Source organism: Mustela erminea, chromosome 14 (genome assembly GCF_009829155.1).
Source record: "Mustela erminea isolate mMusErm1 chromosome 14, mMusErm1.Pri, whole genome shotgun sequence".
Classification (NCBI taxonomy): domain Eukaryota; kingdom Metazoa; phylum Chordata; class Mammalia; order Carnivora; family Mustelidae; genus Mustela; species Mustela erminea.
Window position 1 is genome coordinate 29,634,685 of NC_045627.1, and position 23,666 is coordinate 29,658,350.

Sequence of the window (23,666 nt, forward strand, 5' to 3'; positions counted from 1 at the left end):
CACATACAAAATACAAAATATTACATATTATATATAAATACTGATATCTAAATCTCATATATATACATATAGTTTATATAAAAGATGCACATTTGGGAAGATAAAATCTAACTTACAAGAGGATAACAAATACAAAATAATAATTACTGAGTGCTCACTAAATGCTAGGCACTCTTAGAAGCACAACGTATGGGCACCAGGGTGGCTCAGTTGGTTACACATCTGCCTTCGGCTCAGGTCATGATGCTGGAGTCCTGGGATTGAGCCCCCAAGTTGGACTCACTGCTCAGCGAGAAGCCTGCTTCTCTCTCTGCTTTTGCTGCTCCCCCGGCTTGTGCTCTCTCTCTCTCAAATAAATACATAAAATCTTAAAAAATAAGCACAACATATATAATAGTTCATTATATTTTAGCTTATTTAATACTCACAACAACACTGTAAAGTTGGTCTGTGTGTATTTTGCCATTTACAAGTAAGGGAGTTAACATACAGAAAGATCAGTAACTTGCCCAAGGTTCTGTAATTTGCAAGTGTCAGAGCTGGGATTTGCGCTCGGCAGTTTATACCCAGGAATTATACTCTTAAAGCCCTATGGTACAATTATGAGTCGTATGGTATTTAAACTTCTGTTGTTTGATTGATTGACTTTACATAGTGACACATGACACTACCCTAGTGTTGTCCAGCTGAACTTTCTGTGATGACGAAAATAGTCTACAATTGCCCTGTCCAATAAGAAGCCACCAGATAGATACCTGTGGTGTTAAGCCCTAGAAATTGTGCTATTGTGAATGATGAGCTGGATTTAACATTTCACTTCATTTTAATTAATTTAAATTTGAATAGCCACCATGGCTAGTAGCATTCATTGGGCTGCACAGATCGATAGAAGATTTAAAAAAATGGACACCTCATCCCTTTGTCATACTTTCTGACCAGCAATGATGGATAAACTACCTTTGTTTGTTTCTGATGCTAGTCCCTTCCCTTACTTTTAAGTCCGGAAAACATGCCTCTATTTGTATCTCTTGATTGAGACATTGGATTGACTGCACCGTGCAAGATGGGCAATTCATTTGTGGGCCCCTCCCCCACATCTTTTTCTCCGTCTAACTTGCATTGGTTATTTTAGTTTTCATATCAGTTAGGATTCTTCTGATTGCAAGTGGGAAAAAAGAGCCCAATAAACCTGATTTGAGTAATAAAAGGGGATTTTATGGCTCATATAAATTCCAAGATTAGAGGCAGCACTGCCATTCGGGAGGCTGCATTCAGAGCTCAAACACTGGGAGCCGGACTTGAGTCCAGCTCAGCTCTCCTTGGTCTGGAAGCTTCATTCTCAAATCCTTCATGGTGGCCACAGCTGCAGGAGCTGTAACTTCAGATCCTCGTAGAGTCTAGACTAGCGGGAAAGAATGCATAAGCCTTTACTGTTGTGCTGTTTAACTGTGGCCACTGTAATGCTGAGTGCACACACAAACACACACACAGAGTCTCTGTGGTGTACAGCAATCATGTATCTTACAATCATGTGGCTGAGGTCTGCTGATCTAGGTTGGGCTTGGCTGAGTGACCCTGCTGATCTTGGTTGGGACCTCTCACACCTCAGGGCTGGGATAGCTCAGGGATGCTCCATGTGCCTCTCAAGTTTTTCCTGGGCCTAGAGATGACAGAGGCCCAGGAGCAGCCACATAAGTATATCCCATTAGCTAAACAAAGTCCCATGACTGCACCCAAAATCAACAGAATGGGGAAGTATATTCTTCCCATAGAAGTGAGAAGGAGGGAGGGAATATTTATAAGCAGGTAAGCTTGACTTGCTTATTTCAAAACCAGTAACTGTGGCCAAGGGCCTGGGTCATACAATTTGGCCTAGGTCTTAGGTCCACAGTCCATCCTGGAGATAGAGTTTGCATTCAGATTCACCCAAAACATGTAGCCCAAGAGTGGAAGAGGTATGTTTACCCCCTGCGAAAGATCAGAGTTCTACTGGCCACACAGAGAGGAAATGATTGGGAGATGGCTGACCACATGATTATGACTTTAAACAATATTTTAAACTCTGTTTCTTGAGACTTTGGTTCTAGATTGTATCCCCAGACCTCATACTCATGAGTTCTTCAGTCCACACCGCCCACTTGAATCACCTTGATCATATAAGATACTTGTGTCTATTTAGGAAGGAAAGACTATGTGATTAACAAAGGTGGCTTGGTGTAGGTAGTTAAGTTCTCTGCCACTGGCGAAGCATGTTTCCTCAATCAGCATATCTCTCTAAAGGTGGAGACCACCTGTGTAATGGACAAACTTCAATGGACAAACTTCCCTTTAGGATATTAGGGTATTAGGGAATCATGCAGATGGTGTTCTTTATCCTACCAAAACACCAAAACCAAAGAACTTCCCTGAGGAACACCAAATACCCATACGAAAGGCCTTAGTTCTGTCTAGGTAGCAATCTTATTTTCTTCATAGGGGAGAACCCAGGGAGCAAGTGAAGTCTCCGAGTCTTCTCCTGCCAGCCTATTTGCATGCATAGAAAGGCGAAGAAGAATGAGAAAGGCCAGATGATACAGCTGGTCTCTGAACAACCTTTTGGGCTCCTTTTCCAATTCAGAGCTGGGACTGTGTTAATGCCCAGTGTGGAGATTCCCCCAAGGCTTCTTCAGAAAGAATATCTCTATCCGTTTTACAACCTTCTCTTGAGTAAACCTGGGACGCTGCTTCCTCTCTTCTGCTTTGGCCATCAGTACCATTCACTTCCTTTCCATCTTACAGAAAATTCTCAAATCTCAGCAGACTGTCCCCTTTTTATCTCCGGTTATCCATTTGTTTGTTTTGCTGACTCTTCAGCAGAATTTTGAGAATATAGAAAAATGCATGTGCTCAGTCTTGAACACACACACACACACACACGTAATATTGTAGATAGAATTTTTAAAACAAAATTGGATCTTGCCTATTTTGCCACTGGCTTGATCGGATACTGTTCTCAAAGAGTCTCAAAAGTTGTTTGTCAGAGTCACCCTGGGAAAATGGGAATTTCTTTTTACTCCTTTTTTTTTTCTTTTAAATAAAATTAACAGGGTTTTGGCTTGCTTGTTTTGCTATCCAAATGAATGAATGATTCAGATTTCAACTTTAGGGATGGTATGATCTATTACACAGAAATTAAATTGAGTTGGCATTGAAAAGCAGGAAATGGTACACATGAAAATCAATTGATTCTAACCTCTGGAGGTTAAAGTGTTGTTGTCATCGTTTGTTTGCTAGTTTTTAATCCTGAGCAATTCTAAGCCATGCCTTTTCAAACTAGAGCTTTTACTTCAAGTCCTGAGGGAGGTTGGTGAGGAAGGGTAGCAAGGAACCCCCAATTAGAGTGGGTGAGTGACCCAGGAAGGAAACAGCTGTTTTATGTGGGATCTAAAATCCAGCAAATATCTATTAGTAGGACTATGTATATATTTACTGTATGCCAATGATATTCAGAATCTCTAGGTCTACCGAGGATGGCTAAAACACACAGAGAGTAAGAGGAAGGCTCTCTGTCTGGTGGGCTTCAGATAGAAGAGATGCACATCATTCGGATAGACACTTTCCAGGAGAGAATGATGACTCACACGGGGATGACTTAAATGGCATCTGGTTTCCATTTTCTTTGTTTCTTCTCTTGGACTCCATTCAGAGGCACTTCCTTCCAGCTGGAGCTTTTAATGGCATAATGTGAAGGCAAGATCCACAGAAGTGGGTTTAGAGGAGGGACTTGAAGGAGAAAATGCAGATCGTCAGGGGAGACTATGGAAAATTACACCCAGATGGGTGGTAACAGAGAATGTACACACATCCAGACTAAAATATACCAATTAAAATATTTAGGGAAATGCAAAGAAGTATATAATTTTTAATATGTGATAACAAAAATTTCAACTGAATAAAAAGTCAAAGAGATATACTCCTGATGATAATTAACAGCACATTAATGCCATTTCTGTTTCCGGCCTCGGAAAATATGTCGGCTTTCTTTATTTAAATGAATGTAGCATAGCACTACTTGTGGTTTTGCTATGATCTATCTATTCGTTCTACACACTAGCTCCATTCACGGTGGTGATACCCTTCTTCCTACTTCATAGCTGGAGAAGCACTGTTGAACCTTGTCTGCTGTTCCAAACTGGTCTGGGAGGTCGGGTAGGACCATCATCTGGGTAGAGGGATTGGCTTGTGTTGTTATAATAACCAGCAACCCATCAGAGCCCATACAAGACTGGAGGGGTATAGCAAACAATTGCTTTCCCTACGGAAGCACTCATTCTCGTTCCTCTCACTCTTTCAGCAGCAAGGCGGGAGCTCATTTCTCTTTTAAAAATGAGAATCCATCGTATTCTACACTTTTCTTTTGTTTTACATTATGTTTCTTTCAGATAAGTATCACCTCAAATGAGTGATCTGCCCCGGTCTTGTCCTCTTCCCTATGCCCCAAAAACACTTGCAAGAGGCCATATCCGTAGAGGTAGGTATAATGGCATTAGAAGTTATGACAATGGTTCTGTTCTAGACACTATGGTGGGTAGAGCTAATTAAAACTAAGAACAAGTCAAAGAATAATTATTGGGCATTTGATGAAGACATGGCATTGTCCAGGTGTCTGGGGAAATAGGGTTTAATGAGTAATAGTACATATATACAAAATGGTAATATGATACTGATTGTATTACACTCTAAGAGAGGTATAAATAAGGCTAATGGGGATAATAGAGATTAGTTTTGATGGTGGGGGTCAGAGAGGGGAGTACAAAGTAGAGAATACTGGTCAAAGGAGAATATGGAATGTGTGGGGAGGATTCTCTGCCTCATTGATTTAGATAAATCCAGAGGGAGTGCCAACTTCCCACGTAGGCCCTGGGGTCCATGAACACAGATGCCAAACAGATCAGGCAGGTACCGTAAATACGTGAATCCAGCCATGTGTAAGGCAGTTGGGAATGGTAGAACTTGTGATGAACTGAGGGTATGTCTACCAAAATTCTATTTCATATTAAAAATTCATAGTCAAACAATTCAAGTCATTGCCTGCAAATCTTCTCTGTCATCCAAAGGTCTTCCTGTGCCTCTAAGTTTAGACCCAACCACCTCCTCCAGCCCAAAGAGAGACCCAAGCTTTCCTCCAATGACACAGTCACATCTGCATAACTAACAGAGTCCTCTAGAATTGGTGCTCTGGAACTATGATAGAGGTAGGCCTCAGAGACAAATATACTTTTCCACAGTGGAAGACCAGATTCGTTAAAAGTCAGTTTTGTTAGCCTCCACAGGATATTCCATCACTCACGGGCCACAAAACCAGCAGTGGAAGAGCTGGCAGAGTTAGCTCAGTCTGTCATTGCTCCAGGGGTGTTTCTGGAATCTGAGGGCTGCAGCAGGCTGAAGAGAAAGAGGAATGCCACTGCTTCATGTGTTGGACTCTTGAGTAAGATCCTGTCTGAAGAAAGAAGACCTTTGAATATTTTTACAATGGAGACAAGCAAATTGCATCCACCTCTTCAGAGAAGAACTTGGCTGTGATGCCCTGCCTTGGTCTTCCTTCTAGTATTCCTGTGAGGGAAAACTCCACTGCTCTCATTTGCTAATGACCCTCGACTCAGAACCCTTCACTCTTGGTCACCACATATGTAGGCATTTCCTCACACCAAACCTCTAATTCTTGGCAGAGACTGACTGGGTGGCTTACAAATTTAACCCAATTCTGACTTCTAGGAGAAGGGCTCAGTCCTGCAAGGCCGCCCTCACCTCAGATGATAATCTCAAGTGGAGCTTGTCACCTGTACCCTTGACGGACCAGCTATAAATCAGGGTTCCTATGGCCCTCTCTTCAGGTATGATAATTCGCTATAATTGAGGGAAACATTACTTATGTTTACTGGTTTATTCTAAAATGTATAGTAAGATGGAAGAGATGGGGGGAGGGGCAAGATGGAAGAGATGGGGGGAGAGCTTCCAGGCCCTCTTCAGGTATGCTAAACTTTCCAGCTCCCTCATGTCTTTACCAACCTGGAAGCTCATCCGTTTTCAAGAGTTCTTGCATTTACTTTCCAGCCCTCTAATCATTTGGTCTTTCTGGTGACCAGCCTCATCTTGAAGCTATCTAGGGGCCCCACCTTCAGTCACCTCACTAGCATAAACTGAAGTGTGCCGAAAGGGCTTATATGAATAACAAAAGACACTCAAATTCCTTAGGAAACCCCAAGGGTTTTAGGAACTCTGTGGACCAGGAACCAGGAACAAGGACCAAATATCTTTCTGGTCCTGTAGCACAGTTCCACTCAGGGATCTTCTCCTTTGGCATGCAAATACTCGTCCCCGCCGACCCTATCCCATTCCAGTAAATACCATGCCTCAGATGTAGCTGCTCAACAAGGATAACTTATTGAAATAAAGTCACATCGGTCCTGATTAAATTAACAGCTGACTGTAAAATTTTCCAGAGTTGAAGAAAGGCAATCCTGGGATTGAACAGTGTCTACAAGTACTCTTAATAGGATTAGGAGAAAATAATAACCCATACATAGTAAAACTACAGAACACAAAAGAAAAGGGGGAAAACTTACAAAAAATTAAATTAGAATTGAATCCCTGCAAAAAAAAATCTAAATTCTTTTAATAAGCAAACCAATCAACATGTATTAAGGCTATATTAATTCAGAATGGTGTAAGTTTGGCATTTTGAATCTTTTGTATTCTCCACCATCTTCTTTTTACTACTAGGAGTTTGAGTTAGACATCTGAAAATAGACTTTCTTCTTGTTCCTTCTGTTACTGGTGGGAGAGTCTGTGTTGTGTGAATGGAGGTCTCAGTCCTCGGATTCCCCATGAGAAAATTTATGAGGTATCCACGCTCAAATAAAGACACCTGGAAGTAGCAAACTCAAAGCAGTTAATTAAAGCAAAAGTACACTTTCCAGGTTGGGGAGCTGGCAGGTTTCCCAGAAGTGGAGCCAGCCCCATGATTGTTTGGGGATTGGGTACTACTGGGACTCTCTGGGCTAGGAGGCGCTGTGACTGTATAGTGGGGGTAGTCTCTAATGGAGGCTGCTTCCACTCATTTGGGGAGCTCTTCCCACAGATTGGGAAGAGCGTTTTTGCCCCTACAAAATTTGTAGCAGAACCATCATGGCTGCCTTTTTCCATGGACGGGGAGTGGTTACACCCACAGTACAAATACATTATGCTGAGTCTAGGGGTTATCCTAGGGCAGAGGTGGAAGAGGAGAGCACATACTCTACACCTGTGGCTCTCGATCTGTCAACCCCAAAGTCTCGGAAGGCACAAGGGCAGGATCTTGTGTCCCTGGGCTTTCAACATGCAGCATATTGATCACAGTCTTGCATCCGGCTCACGTCTCTATCATTCTCCTTCAAGGACTTGGGACTCTGCCTCTGGGTGTTCTTTCCACTGTTCACGTCTGGCTTCTACCTAATACTTCTTTTGATTTAACTCAGCGGTTTTCAAACTCCAGTGTATATTTTGCACAGGGTTGGACTGCTGCCACCAGTCAATATAAAACCGGGATTTTGAATCTGTGAGATCCTCACCTCACAGCCCCCACCTCCCCTCCTACACACCCACACCCACGAGACACCCACACTTGCCCACCCACCCGCCTACACACACACACACACACACACACACACACACACACAGAGAGCTGACTGGTGAATTCAATCGTGTTTGCTTTTCTTATGTTTTTCACTTTCTCTTCATTTCAAACATGTAGTCAGGCTTGTTATTTCTTGCTTAAGGCAAGAAAGGAGAAAGCCTGCTTTTTTTTTTTTCCTAAGATTTTATTTATTTATTTGACACAGAGAGAGAGATCACAAGTAGGCAGAGAGGAGGAAGCAGGCTCCCTGCTGAGCAGAGAGCCCGATGTGGGGCTCGATCCCAGGACCCTGAGACCATGACCTGAGCCAAAGGCTGAGGCTTAACCCACTGAGCCACCCAGGCACCCCAGAAAGCCTGTTTTTAAAAGGATGAGTTAAGAAGGCTGGGGAGGAAGGACAGCCTTGTGGCTATGGTGAGTTGTGGGGCTCCACTCAGAGGGGAGGGTTGTGTGTGCCCAGAAGTAGGTTAGACCCCTGGAGCAGGTCTCCTCACTTCCCCAGAGAGTCTCACCCTCCATGTGGCCCCCGGAATCAGCAGAGGTGGAACCTGGCTGGGCCATGTACACTGGTGAGAATTGCGATCTCAACACTAGCCAGTGTAGACGGATGACAAATACTGGAGGAGTCTTCCCAACGCTTCTACCCTGCGTAAGCCCAGACTTTTGTAGAATCTCAGTGTGTGGGGCGTGGGAGCAGTCCCAGCATGGCTGGGTTAAATTTCCTGCCAGCTTGGTGGGCTGGTTACTCAGAATCCAAATTTAATTTGATGTAAGGAAATCTAAAATATTCTTGTTTCTTGAACACATGAATTTATAGACTGAGATTTACACCTATTTTAAGTATTTGTTGAATGCCTTGCTGATGGGAAGGATTCCCTGACAGCTACCAGAGATCTGTCTCTGCCAGCTTGGGGAGGATATGCAGGAGGCCATAAACGATGAGCCATACCAGTTTTTGTCTTTCCAAGGCCTCATTGTAGATTGTTTAGGTAGAGCTAGTACCCTTTTCCATCTCTGCCAATATCGGGGTGGGGGGGTGGGGGGAGAGTAAAAATGCACATATTCAAAGACAAATCAACAAACAACTTCACTCCAGCAAATCATTTTATTAGGCTCAAGATGAGTTCCTGCCTGCAAAGCTCTCAAATCAAGAAACTGTGGGCCGGGCAGCCGCCTACTTCCCACCCCAGTCACGCTGCTCAGGGTTCGCCTTGAATGGCTAATTACTGGTCACCTTACCTTCTTGTCAAAGCTGAAAGATTATACTTAACGCACAACTTAAGCCGTCCCCTGGACCTCAGTTGTTTGGACTGGCAATCACGTCTTCTGTTTGCTTCCCCACTTACCTTAAGTTTTAGTAATTGCCCTCTGGGCTCAAAAGAGCATCCCACCAGGCCATTGAAATGTTGAACAACCCCCTGACATGGGGAAATGTTTATCTGCACTCAGAGAAAGAACTGGGACAAATACGTACAGCTTTGGTTCATGACAGGATGCAGGTTTCTTACGAGCAATTTCCTAACCTTCAGCTTAATAATAACTATAATCAACTTGGCACGTTGAGAGTTGGTTAGAAGTGTCGTTAAGCAGTAACTAGAAACTTCCAAGACCATAAATAAGTCAGAATGGAGATCTTTCGCACAATGTAAACAATAATGCCCAGTGTTCCTTCGAGCTTTATAAGATGCAGGAATACTTCCTCGACCTATCTTTGCAGGCACAAGAAAGATAAAGCTCTTTGTCTAACACTTTACCAGTTCTTCCTGCTGTGGGATTCCTGGAAGACGACCTTGCTCAGCCTCAGACAACCCTTTCCAGGATGCATTTGTGTCATCAGCTCTTCTTCCAACAGGTGGAGACTCAAACTGTGTACATTTTGGGGCCACTTCAAAACCCTGACTCGAAGAAGTAGATGAAGTCTTCCCAAAGAGAAACCAGGCACACTTTATCAGGAAAAATTAAAAATCTCCAAACTCAAATAGCCCTGATATTAAACATCACCCCCAACAGCTAGACTTGAGACAAGTGACCTCAGAGATAAGTAGACATCCAGGCCTCTTCTGTAGCATAAGGATTACAATGTCCTTCGGACTTACTGTGTTCTTTTCTGTTTTGGGTCCTCATACACATCATTTCATCTGCCTGCTTAGGCGATGCTTACTCATGCTGACTATCTCATTGCAAACATGATTGTCTAAAAAAAGGGCAACTTTCCTGACATGACCTCCATATTCTACAAGGCCTCATTACATGATCTCCTACTCGAAGCACTCTAACCTGCTTCTTCACAACCCCTATGAGCATCGTGATGAAATCACAATTTGTGTAATCTGTCTCTACTGCTGGAATATAAACTCCATGCGGGTGAGAGTTTTTTATCTGCCCACAATGGCATCCCAAGCTCCTTGTACACAGCCAAACTCACAGCAGGTCAAGAAAAAGCTGGTGAAGTAATGGGTGTTGATCTGTCTCCTGGGGTTGGCGACACGACCTTATGGCAATGCCTCCAAAAGAGCCTGCGCCTAGAAGCAGTGGAATTGATTCATTTTAGCCTGCTTTCTCCCTCCTCTGTTTCACTGGTGTTTGACAGATGCATTCATTTTTTTTTTTCCCTGCTTTCTTCTGCAAACTCCAAATTGGTCATATCCTGCTGAAAAACCATAATTTTAGAGCTGGTGAGGAGCAGGATCACTACTTTATGGCCCCTCCTAGTAGACACCTGACAGCTGAAGTCAGAAGAGCACTTGTTAATTGTCAGGTCCCATAATCTCTTTGGTGACATGTTCAGCACAGTGTCAGTCTTCTGCCCCAGCCTCCTCCTCACACTCACTATATACTCTACTCTGCTTTCTTAATCTCCAGTCTTTTCTCAAGCTCTTGCCCACCTAGCCCGAGGCATTCAACATGTTACCCTAGTGGCAAACTGACAGAGGTCTGGCCTGGTTGAGGCTTTCCACAAGAAAAAAAAATTCTGTATTCAATTGAGCATATATTAACCATTTGCTGCAAGTAAAATAATCTAAGAAATTTGCTTTAAATCGAAAATGAAAAAGTAGAAATCGCTGGCCACAGGTAGGGCACCTATGATGAAAAAGGAAATAGGTTTTATGTTTTATTTTCCAAATCCAATGAGAAGTTTAGTGTTTTCTTCTCTTTTATGATTCAACAGAATTTAGATGGTAATAGTCGCAAATTAATTCATTGCATGAGTCAATGCAGAAAGTGACCAAGATTATGGATTTTCTTTGACCTTTGACAATTTATGGGTCATTTGGAAGGAGTGGAAGTTGACCATGAATGTTTGATTATTTTGACTGGTTAGATGACTGAGTGGCAGAAAGTTGTTGAAGGTATTTACCAAACTCCAATCTAAGATCCCTGGGGATTCATGAACATCCTAGGAGAATCAACCTAGCAGGCCTCAAAGAGAAGCTGGACTTATTTTCCACCGTGACCTAGTCTGAACTTCATGGGATCAGAAATTCTGAAGAAGTACAGAACTATTTGAGAAAATGAAATCACTCTTTCGGAAGCAATTCACTCATTTTGGTGCTATGAATCATGCTGTAAGCTTCTTTGCTTGCTTGATGCTTGAACACTGCAGGTTCCTAAATGATCAACTATCTGTCCTAGCCATGTCACTCAGTTTCTGGAGTCTTGGTGTTCAACCCTGGGGCAATGTCTGTGTTTTCATGGCTCTGTGACAGTACACTCCATTTTGTTGACACAGAGACCCGTCCTCCATAATGTAAACCTAGTGTCAAAACTGCAATGGTTCCTGACTGAATATACCCTCAGTTCTCAAAAAGATTGAGTTATTGAGTTGGTCAAATACTGGTATTCTTCCCTGAACTCATCGTTAAGGATTGACTAACCATAGGCTAAAAGCTATGTTTTTATGTGTTGAAATTTGGCTAACCTGCCTTTTTTTTTTTTTAAGATTTTATTTGTTTATTTGACAGAGAGAGATTACAAGCAGGCAGAGAGGCAGGCAGAGAGAGAGAGAGGAGGAAGTGGGCTCCCTGCCGAGCAGAGAGCCTGATGCGGGACTTGATTCCAGGACCTTGAGATTGTGACGTGAGCCAAAGGCAGAGGCTTAACCCACTGAGCCACCCAGGTGCCCCATTGGCTAACCTAACTTTTTGACACACTTTAAAATTGTTAATAAAATTCATTCTAACTTTGGCCATTTGAATATAAAAAATAATAATCATAAAAATAAGAAACATATAGAAAAGCACATAGAAAAAATCCACCGTCTTATCACACAACATGCGCAGGCAATATTTTTTTGTATATTATTTCCCATTTTTTCTATGTCTATAAAGATAAGTGGGTGTGAAGATTTTTATATGTATGTTTCATGTGCCTATGTGTTAAAATGATAGAGCATATTGTTTTATAAACTCATATTTTATTTTATTTATTTTTTTTAAAAGATTTTATTTATTTATTTGACAGAGAGAGATCACAAGTAGGCAGAGGAAGGCAGAGAGAGGGAGAGAGGAGGAAGCAGGCTCCCTGCTGAGCAGAAAGCCCGATGCGGGGCTCAATTCCAGGGCTCTGGGATCATGACCTGAGCCGAAGGCAGAGGCTTTAACCCACTGAGCCACCCAAGCTCCCCTAAACTCCTACTTTAAACTTTTGAAGATTGATTGATTGATTTTAGAGACAGTACACATGAATAGGGAAAGCGTCAAAGAGGAGGGAGAGGGACAAGCCGACTCTCCACTGAGCACAGAGCCTGACCCAGAGTTCCATCGCAGGATCCTGAGATCATGACCTAAGCTGAAATCAAGAGTCGGACACTTAATTGACTGAGCCACCCAAGGCACCCCCATATTTTACACTTTATAATATATTAATGTATTTTAGTATCAGTGGTGACAGTGATGATTATTGTTACTGTGTGCCAGGCATAGGGCTAAGATGTCATCTTCATAATGACCCTAGGAGATGCTAGTGTCACTCATTTTTCATATGAGGGAGCAGACACTGAAGGGGCTAAGTGCTGCTTGAAGTCATGAAGCAAGTAGTTGTTGGAATCAGAACCTGAAATGAGGTCTCATTCCAGAACCTGCTATTTAACATTCCACGATACTGCTTTCCTTCTCCAGACAGTAAATATTCTTAGATCATATGTTTTTATTAACACTATATTTGTTAGAGAAATTTAAAGTTCATAGCAAAATTGAGGGGAAGTTACAGAGATTTCCCATGTAATGCCCCCACACGAGTAAACCTCCCCAATTATTCACATCCCCCACCAGAGTGGTGCGTTTGTTACACTTGATGACCCTATGTTGGCTCACCATCGTCATCACTCAAAGTTCGTAGTTGACCTTAGGGTTCACTGTTGGTGTTGCACGTTCCATGGGTTTGGACAAATGTATAATAACATTATCCATCATTATGGTATCATGCAGAGTACTTTCACTATCCTAAAAATCCTCTGTGCTCTGCCTATTTGCCCCTTCCCACGCCCCCTTCTATCATACTTTAGTGGGTATATACTGTATCAAAGTATATAATATTATTATTGTTATTAATATGTGATACGTTCATTTTCCAGTAATATGAATGACACTGTGATGAATATCCTTTTCAATAAATGTTTGCATATATCTTTGGTGACATGGAAATAAGGAAGTGAGCATTGGTTGCTTATTTGGGAGTGATCCAGAAAGGGAAGCAGAATCAGTAAGGGGAGTGAGAAGGGAAGGGAAGAAAGTCAAAACGGGGTATTAACGAGCAGGTTGCCACAATGGGCAGCTGAGGCTCATTTCCACCATGACCTTTGCGGGTCTATATTGAACTCCCCTCACTGTTGTCCCCCCTGAGGCTGAGGAATCCTTAACTTCTGTGTATAATTAGTTGAGAACTCCTTCCAGGGGTGTTAACTTCTTGGAACTTCTTGCCAGCCTCCAGTGTGATCTGGCACACTTCCTTACCCAAAAAATATCCCAGGCAGAGTGTGACCAGTGCTGGCCACTGGAAACCAGCTTGTGTACCCAGAGGGATAGAGATGGGTGCTGACAACATCTGCTACTGCAGATATCCGTGATCTTTTCTTTCTGGATAAACTTAGGATATTTCAAGATATCCTTGCCAAATTGGCCCACAGAAATGTTGCACCAGTTTGTAAATACCTTCTGTGCTACAACCAATGTTGGGTCCGCCATGCTTACTCAGTTCATTATGTATAAAAAGTTACCTTGCTTGCATTTTCTTAATCAGTGTTGCAGTTAAATTTTTTCATTTGCTAATTAGTATACGTAGTATTTTTTTTTACATTGTCCTTCATTTACTTTAAGCATTTTTCTGTTAAAATGTGCTATTTTCTTATGTGTTGTAAATATTTTTTCCTAGTTCATTCTCTGGATTTTAATTTTTATAATTTATTGATGTGGAAAGTTTTAAGTGTTTGTATACTCTTATCCATAGTTTGACTCCTTAATGGACTCATATTTTTCATGTATAATTTCTTTAACTTTCAAACAGTTTATGTTACTATATTATGTTAACATATACCAACATAGGAATCAAATAGCCTATTTTTCCCAAGCTGACTTGAAATTCCACTTTACTATGTTCTGTGACAGATCAATTTATTAAGAAACATATTAATGGATTTTTAATTGATTTGTATTTTCTTATTTTTACTGGTATCCATGTTCAGAATACTTATTAATTTTAATGTATATAACATATATTAATTTTAATATGTATAATAAATTTTAATTCACTTATTAATTTTAATGCTACTCACAATACTCATTAACTTTAAAAATTCAAATTTCCTTTATTCATATTAATTTCTGACCATATGGCTCACTATTGCAATATCTTGGCTACCCATTGTATACCCACACTTGCCTATAATCTGGCATGGATATATAACAGTCTTCATGATTATTCTCTAACTTCTTGTATTCTTTAACATTCCAACCTTTAAGTCACACTCTTAATGTCAACCAGAAAGAAAACATTCCTTTAACTTGAATTTTTATTATAAACGTAACTTGAACATGATTTTGAAATGATCTCGTCTCTGCACAAGGCAACGCTGTCTTCAGTGGGATACGTTATTTGATTATAAAATAAAATTCTAGAAATTGGTGCATGTTGAATCAGCCACCAGGGACTCCTTATGTTTCCCCAACTGCAATATCAGTAGCATTAGAGTGGAGATTGCCTCTAAGCCTTCGAGCTTCAACAATATGCCTTTTCTGATTTTGTAGCTACATGGAGGAAGTGAGCCAGAACTGGGGCACACAGCATCATAAGCTGCCTGTCGCTTAGATACCAGACTCCCTGATTCAATATGTGCCTGTCACGTATTACACTTACCACTTGCCAAGCTGTGCGCCTCAAAGCCCAGTCTGTGTGGTCTCATCCCACTGTATCGAAATGTCAAGGGGTTGCTTATTATCAGGACTTGAAAAAATTGAGTGTTCTAAGACAAGAAGCCTCAGAATGGTTTCCTGACTATACAGTATTGAAGGAATACATCTTCTTCAGAAAGCATTCCTACACATCCTGTGAGGGGTTGAATTGTGCTCCACCAACCCTTAAATTCACATGTTGAAGTCCTAACCCCCAGGACTTCAGAATGTGACCTTTTTGGGATACAGGGTCTTTATAGAGGTAATGAAATTAAAATGAGATCGAACGAGTGGGCCCAAACCCAGTATGACTGGTGTACTTATAAGAAGCGGGAATTTGGACACAAAGGCAGACATGCACAGAGAGAAGAGGTCTGTATATAAACAAAGGAATGCCTGAGGCCACCAGAAGCTAGGAGAGAGACCTAGAACAGCTCTTTCTCTACTTTTTCAGAGCGAGCATAGACTTCTGAACATGCTGATCTTGGACTGCTGACCTCCAGAATTTTGACACAATAAATTTCTGTTGTTTAAGCTACCTAATGCATGGTACTTTGTTATAGCAGCCCTAGCAAACTAATACCTTGTCCCTGTCTTTTTTACTTCCTTGTACTCTCAAAGCATTTTGCTTATACCTCTACATGGATTTGTCACGTTTTATTGAGTTTTAAACTTTTCTAATTATTTTTGAATAGGTAGTACATGCATATGGGGAAAAATTCCAAGAGTACAGAACAGCATAAAACAGACTTGGAGTGGAAACAGTCCTCCTCAGCTGCTTCCCTACAGCATTCCACCCTCACTCCCCCAAGTGCCTTTCCAAGAGGCAACCATCATTATCTATAACTTACATCCTTGGTTTCATGATCATTCCTAGTTTCATTTCCTGTTTCCTCTCAATGACCATAAGCCTTTGGGGGAAGGGATATTGCTTCCTTTTGTGTAATTTCAGCTCTTGATAAATCTTATTTTAATGAACTGTTTACCAGCTAAGTTCAGGCACACTGATACATAAAATTCAAGCTGGGTTGAACGCTCTGATTGTGATTAATATCTAAACACTCCTGTTACTTAATCATTTATACCATTAGTATGAAGCAGGACTTGAGTGAAGATTTTGCCTGGGGGGCAGAACCAGAAGATAGTGAGGAACCTGGTGATGTCGCACAGAGCAAGTGGAAAGAATTTCACTGAAAAGGAAGTGAAAACTTTGTTAGTCTGACTTCTCCTTTGCTATTCATAATGATTCTCAGTAATGGGGTTTGAATAGGAGTAACCCAACTCCTGTTGGTTAATCTGAGAGGTATTCTAACTTCCTGGTTATTGGAGCTCTGATTTGGGGTCCAAACTGTGCCTATCTTTGTAATATTAGTTCTAGCACTAGTTAGGCCTATGACATTGAACAAGTGATTTAACCTCACTGTTACAAAGTTCTTCATCTGGAAAATGAAAACAATAGTTCCTCCTGCTTATAGTTGTTACAAGGATTAAATTGGCTAAAACTCTTAGAACCATGCCTGACAAATAGTAAGAAGTGTTGGATTTATTATTAAGTCACTCATCAACTGTCCCAGTATGCATTTATTAGTGTATCATTTAGGATGCTTTCTGGCTACAAGTAGCAAGAAAACCAAGCAAAAAAGCTTACAAAATAAGGACATTCATCATCTCTTATAATGGGAAGTCCTGAGGGAGGTTCGTAATTCAGTGGCTCACTGACAGCATCAAAAATCAGGTTCACTCTATCTTTGGAACATGAACATCTGAGGGAGAAGCATGTTGAGTTTTGTCCTCAGTCTTGTCTCCTCAGGGTCACAAAATGTGTATCACTGTTCAAGGAAACACATACAGACATTACAAAATTTAGAGAGTCAGGCAAGGGAATACCCCCACCACAGATCTTTTTTAAAGAACAAGCAAAAAACTTTTCTAGAAGGCCTCAGAAGTTTTCTCAGAATTATCATGTGTACATGCTTAACCAATCATTGGGGTGTAGAATGAGAATCCTGTGATCATTGGTTGAAGCCATTCTTCCTTGAAGGACATGACATGACCACTTGAACCAGAGTTCACAAAATTAAGGTTCTGTTAGCCTGGAAAAGGGGCAGTGTTTTGGCAACAAACGTCTCTACTGTAATTAGTTTGCCTTTCAACTCTTGTTGGAGTTGTTGAAATTTCAATTTGTTTATTTAATTATTCACATAATTTTTTTTGGTCTTAATATGTTTCTACAGACTCAGTTAATTTGTCATGGAAAATTATGCTCTTTGCTGTGTGTATGTATGTGTGGTGGGGGAGAAGAGGAGAGACAGGAATGGAGTATATTCAACTTCTTCATGATAGTCTTTATTTGCCTATCCTGTGGGAATCTCAAGTTCAAAATGGAACATATTTCCCCCTAAATTCACGTAACATCAAGGGAGAAGAGGACACAGTTCCATCCTATAGAGTTCATAGCACCATAACACCGCTTCACCTTGTCTTGTCACCCTTAATTTCTTTATGTTCTGCCCGGCCAACTTAACCAGTTTTTTATTAGCTATTCTCACTGCCAACCTTCCTATCTGCTTTCTCAACCTCAAATAAACAGTGTCCCTTTAGACAATGCCTGTTAGTCTATATCCTGATGAGGATGAGTTCCACCACTGGCCTTATTCCCTTCATGAAGTCCTCAGGTCCACTCTACCAAGATGTAGTCTTGCTCCATGGCCAGCTTCTTTTCCCTGTCTCAGTTGTAAAAGACTAAGAGTTTACTATCATCTCTTCCCTCTTCACAAAGGGGTCAATCGAATGGGTTTGGGGCCATCCCATTTGCTAATGGGATGACTTGAATCTAATAAACAGAAACTTAGAATGGCATATAACTGGGACTTCCACTAATGCAGGCTTCCCTGTCATGAACTGATATTAAAGAAAACCACTCTCACCTCGTGCAACCTTAAAAAGCAAATCATACAAAACTAGAGAGACACTAGAAGACTCAGGGTAGAAAGGAGGGACCTCGCATTCTTCTCTCAAGCCCACCAAGCTAAGACCAGATTCCTGGCATGGAGCTCCATCTAGGAAATGCCCCAAGTTCTTTAACTGGAGAAGTGGGAGTCACATTTCCTCTCAGTGAGTTCACTGGCCCCGAGGGCACTGTGCAGGATGGAACCTTGTATCTAAAAGGAGCTGGCCTTCCTGTGACAGGCCCAATTAAGCCACCAGCTGTGATCAATTATCCAAAAGGCCAATCAGGTGCAGGCATCTGGGTAGTGTGGGGGCTGTACTGGAATCTTCCAGAAAGCTAGCAGATTCTTGGCTGCCTAAAACTTGTATTCAATTTGTATTGATGGAGCCCCTCTTAAAACTCATATGGATCTTATTGAAGCTCCTGCATCTAAGGGTTTTAGGATACTACAAGGAGGTAGCCAAGGTCGGGGTTTGCCCTCTGAGAAGTGGTAAAGAGATACATTGAAGAACATTTGGTTACCTGTCCCATGTCTATTTTCTGTGGGGTGAGGAGAGGGTCCCTATGCTTCAAAGACCAGTGTCCATTATACTTTATTTGCACTCAGGAGAAAAATCTCTTAGGAAAGGACCTCAAATTCCTCTACCTTTTACATATCACTGACTGGTGCCATATTTTAGTTGTTTTCTACAAATATCTCTAGGTGATATAGCCTTGAGCTTTGTACTGGTTTCAAACCACATTCCTCACAACCATCTAAATTCCATAGTTTCCACAGATTCTGGTTTGAGAGGCAAGTATGCCACAATTAGAAGTTTATGTAACATTTCTTTCCAGGTATTTAAAAGTTGTTTTTTTTTTTTTTTAAACTTTCTATGCTGAAGATGAAAGACTTAATTTGGGGGATCAGCCAACAAGTAGATAGATATTTTGAAGGGATGTGAAGTTTTCTTAAAGCTTTGAAATTCCAGCATACACTTTTCACTCACTCCATCAAGCCCTAATTGAAGTTAGATCTAGAGAAAGATATTGTTCTGGTAGATGTCAAAGAAGCCGGTAAGATCACCTAAGATCTTGTGCTAGGAAGTCCAAATACAGACTCCTCTAATTCCTCCTCCTTGGAAGCTCTGGAGAAAGGCTGGAATGTTTAAGTCAGATAGTTCATAATTATTTCTATAGTTGAAGCAGCCCTCATATGAATACTATTTCAGCATGGCTGGATTTTAGAAAGCACAGAAACATGGTATACTGCTTCATGCTATTGGAGCATCTATACATTGGAATTATGTTTCCTATCCTGCTTTGTGGGTATTAGTAGACATTGTTCATCATTCATTACTGAAAGCTGAAGATACTTGTCTCTCAAAATCTAATTTACCATTTTATGATTAAGTATTCTTGTCACAGGAAGCATATAGGAAGTTAAAAAAAATGTAGTATCTTGCTATTAAGTTTATTCTCTGCCCTAGTTACCATGCTATGTGAGGTGTTGAAAATGGAGAAAGACTCGGTCCCTATACTGAGGTACCTCATAGTCTAATGGAAGATATAGATCCTAGCGTAATTCTAAGAAAACTGCAAGTGGGAACATAATGTGGAGAGCTAAATAATGAATGCAAGTCTGTGGTAGGTTTTTGAGATGAGGTAGTGGAGAGAAGGAAGCTGTAGTCAGAAAGACAGTGTTAGACAGAATAAATGAAAAGAGATCCACTTTTAAACCCATCCTGATGAAATTTCTGAACACCAAGGATAAAACAAAGATCCCAAAATTTCCCAGGGCAAAAAATAAAGACAACTAGAAAGTCCAGGAAAAACCAAATGCTGTATAAGAAAAGTCATAGTTCAAACACGAAGCAAACAAATGTAGCATTTTGTGTGTCGTTGAATACTTAGAGCTTTCTCTCTTAGGTATGTGGGCATACATGTTCTTCTTTATAGGTCCAATCACATTACTTGGGATTATGGTGAATAATCTTTACATAATCTCAATATTGTTAATGTTGTTTATGGGCATGATAGAACAAGCTAGGTTATACTGCCAATGACCCCAAGTCTCAGCTGTTTCCAGCAATAAAAGTTTTTTTCTTGCTCACCTTAAATGTCCATCGCAGGTCAGCTGAGGCTCAGATGTATGTCCCCTCCATTTTAATATGTCTGGAACATTGTCAGTCTCATGGCAGAGAGAAAAGAAATTTGTGATCCATGTTTCTTGATACTCGGCCTAGGAATTCATCACTTTAATCCACATCTTATTGGTCAACATCACTCCTTAGTTGAACATAAGGGGTGTGTAAAATCTTCCCACGGGGATGAAGTAAAAATATTTGGTGAATCGCAGTACAAACTCCTGTAGTCCACCTTTCTAGTATTCAGTTACTCAGTAACCTCCTTTTTCCACACGCTGAACATATTCACTCCATCTCCAAGAGAGACACCTATGAGTCCCAAACAGGACTTGATCTTAACTTAACTTCTAAGGTAAAGACCAGTATTTCTAGGTGATATGAGGTACTCTCTGTATCAGGTCTGGACGTAGCTCTTTTTGACCCAAGCTGCAGGGACAAAGGGAGAAGCTATCTGTCTCTCATATAACCTATACGCAGTGGTGGAATAAGAACAAGGAAACTGTAATATATACTCCTATTTGGAAAGGCGAAGAATGGGAGACGCACAGATGTCACCAGCCTCTACAAATTCTAAATTCCCCTTGGACCTATGTTATCTGGGAGAGGAGAGTATGCCTAGATTAGACCTTGATTCCATTTCCTGCGAATATCTCCTAAACATTTTTCTCCTTAGTCGTTGGCTCTAACATTTGGGAAGTCTTTCTTTCTGCTGTTTTCTTTTTCTATGTCACACAGAGAATTGTAGAACATGGCTTCCTGGAGGCTGAACTGTTAGTCCCCACCTCAAGCTCAAGCAGGAAGGATGGGGGAAAGGCAAGCATTGTTTTAAGTCCTGAACGATCTCTTTTAATCTAGACTAGTGGGTTCTCCTGGTCGCACAACGCTTTTGACTTTTAACTTACCAATTTGATTCTTGTCAAAGAGTTCCTATTCTGTTTTGAAATATGTGTCTGTAGATGTTTAATTGCTTGTATCTTGTCTCTATCTGATTTCTCTAGAAGATGCATTGTTGATCTCTTTTTGAGCCATTTTGCGTGATTCAAAGGATTTACTAAATGCTATCTTAATAAGTTAAGAAGTTTCAGCCAATGACATACAGAAACCCTTTAATTTGGTCCTTGACATAAGGCTAAGTTTTAGTAGGAATTTTTTATTCAAAGGTATTCTTTTCCTATGCTTTATTGAGTAAAAATGAGAATCAGTTGTATCTTCAAAACTATAAAAATCCCCAAGTTTCTGGATTTTCTGTCTCTCTTTTTTCCTCCTTCCAGACTGACCAATTCTTTTTGAGCTCATCTTCTTTTTTTTTTTTTTTTTTTTTTTTTTTTTTGTCAAATGCATCTAATAACAGCCAACTAAAGCTTCTAAAATATTGTTTGCTCACATCTTCTTCTAAAGCTACAGGTTTTTAAAGGATATGGTTCTTCATCTTTTCATCTCCAATAGCAATTTCCTTGCTTTCCACTAATGAGCCCTAGAGTCAATGCAACTTATTTCAGTTTTTGTTGTTGCTGCTGTTGTTTACAACACTTTGTGTCCATTAACAACATTTCTATCAGTCAGGATGGGCAAGGTTATCCTGAGGTAACAAATGGCTCCAAAATATCATAGCTTACGATAACAAAGTTCTCTTTCTTGTTTTCATTAAATGTTCACTGTGGGGTGGCTGTCATTTTGCTTTATGTCACTTTCACCCTGGGACCAAGACTGTTGGACAGCCACTAGCTGAAACATTCATGATCTCAGAGAAGAAAGAGAAGAGACAGTGATACATATGTTATTACTCTAAACTTCTGCCTGGAAATATCACTTATCACTTCCACCCACATTGGGCAAAGCGAGTAATATGACTTCCTTCTGACTTCAATAGACAGGGATATATATTCTTCCCACAGAGAGGAAAATGAGAATATTTAATAATTGGTAATATTACTTACCCATTATTACTTACTCTTAATTTTAGAGTCAACAGGTAGACAAAGCACAGGAGTTAATTATAGTTATATCCTATAAAATGGAAATACTAAAAACGTTAACCACATGAAAAGAACACACCTACAAAAGTGAGGTAAAAGTGTGTGCCTTCTCCCTCCTTAACCAGAAGTCCTGCCTCAGGTTTCTGGTTGAGCAGGCTTTAGCCTCTACTCCTGGTGATTATACAATTTATCATGTGGATCAGCGCACTCTTGAGAGGGAAAGTTGGTGCTACCAATAATGACATCAGGAAAACAGGTAAACACAGAGAGCGTCCCGTTCAAACCAGGTGGATGATTCCCTTCCTGAGCTGCCTGCTCAGCTTAAGTGCCCAGGTACAGGTTTTGTTGGAACAGTATGAATTCTCAGTTGTGAAAAAATAACCTCTATGCATCAATCATCATTTGGCAGCGCATAAGTGAAGGGCTGCCAGCACAATTGTTGGCCAAGACCCATGGCTGAATCCACATTTTTTACTGTTGCTGCTGGCACCTAGATCCCACTTTTAACTGTTCAACCTTTGCTCTTGGTTTTTATGACTAGAATTCTGCAGTTTTGGAAGAATGAACTTCAGATGGTATGGTTTTGCATGAGGCCTTAGATCAAGAAAATCACATGTTCATGGTGTCTGAAAAGCTTTTATTTGCTCAACAAGGATTAATTAGGTATGTTTTACATGCTGGGTGCTTTACAAGACACTTGAGCCAAAACAGAGTGGGTTCAGGCTTCCAATGCACGAGTTTCAGGTAATTTTCACACAGCTGTGACTTTTCTGCCTAATGATGCAGATTTCTTAAGGGCACAAGCCTGTCCACATGCTTTATATTATTCATAGTACCAGTCCCAGTGAGTAGAAGAAACTTCAGAATATCTAATCCTATAAAATAAGATCATACTCTATTTAGTTTGGGACATAGCAGGTGCTCATTTATTATTAAATGAATGAATATTTACATGTAACTTATTTATTCAGTGCTGTTTCCTGGGTAGAACAAAATCTAGTATCTTGCGCAAAGAAAAATAATCAATTGCATAAGGAAGTCCAGTTGAGCTTGTTTCAAAAGTACTCTTACCGGGGAAGTTGTGGGCTACGCTGATTCCTCTCATGAGGTAACACTATCTTGCTCTTCTCAAAATCAGCAACCTTATAACAGAGGTCAAAGGGGAAGTATTTTCCCCTAAGCCATATTTAGCACAGCCTGATTAGAATAAAAGCATCTAATGTAAGTTTTCTCCATCTCTTTTGAGATGTTGGTCAGGAATCCATCATGACAGAGTTGTGCAGTATTTATGAAATTCTCAAGTTGAGGAACACATTTGCTCATTTTTTTTTTTACTCTGAAGTTGCTTCCCTTAACAGAGGGGCTGGATTTGGCTGTTCTCTCATGGTTTAAATTGCCTGCACCTCATTAGTGTTACCAGCATTTATTTAATAAAATCAAATCAGAATAGCATTTAATTTAGTTTTAATAGGATAGTTAATATATGTTAACTAAATATCAATTGATTATTAAAGTGGAGAGTGCTGAGGTATAACAAATATGTGAGATATAAATCTTGTTGCTGTGCCATTAATT

General features: G+C 40.6%; 1 long non-coding RNA gene across 2 annotated transcripts; it reads left to right on the forward strand.

The window, feature by feature from the left end:
• Positions 1 to 351: 351 nt before the first annotated feature.
• LOC116573183 lies at positions 352 to 11,603 on the forward strand. Of its 2 annotated transcripts, none has more exons than XR_004278633.1 (3): positions 352 to 5,873; positions 9,372 to 9,506; positions 10,824 to 11,603. It is a non-coding gene; the product is annotated as an uncharacterized LOC116573183 (long non-coding RNA). The 2 variants fall into 2 exon arrangements; XR_004278634.1 differs by having other exon boundaries at positions 10,977 to 11,603.
• The last annotated feature ends 12,063 nt before the right edge of the window (positions 11,604 to 23,666 follow it).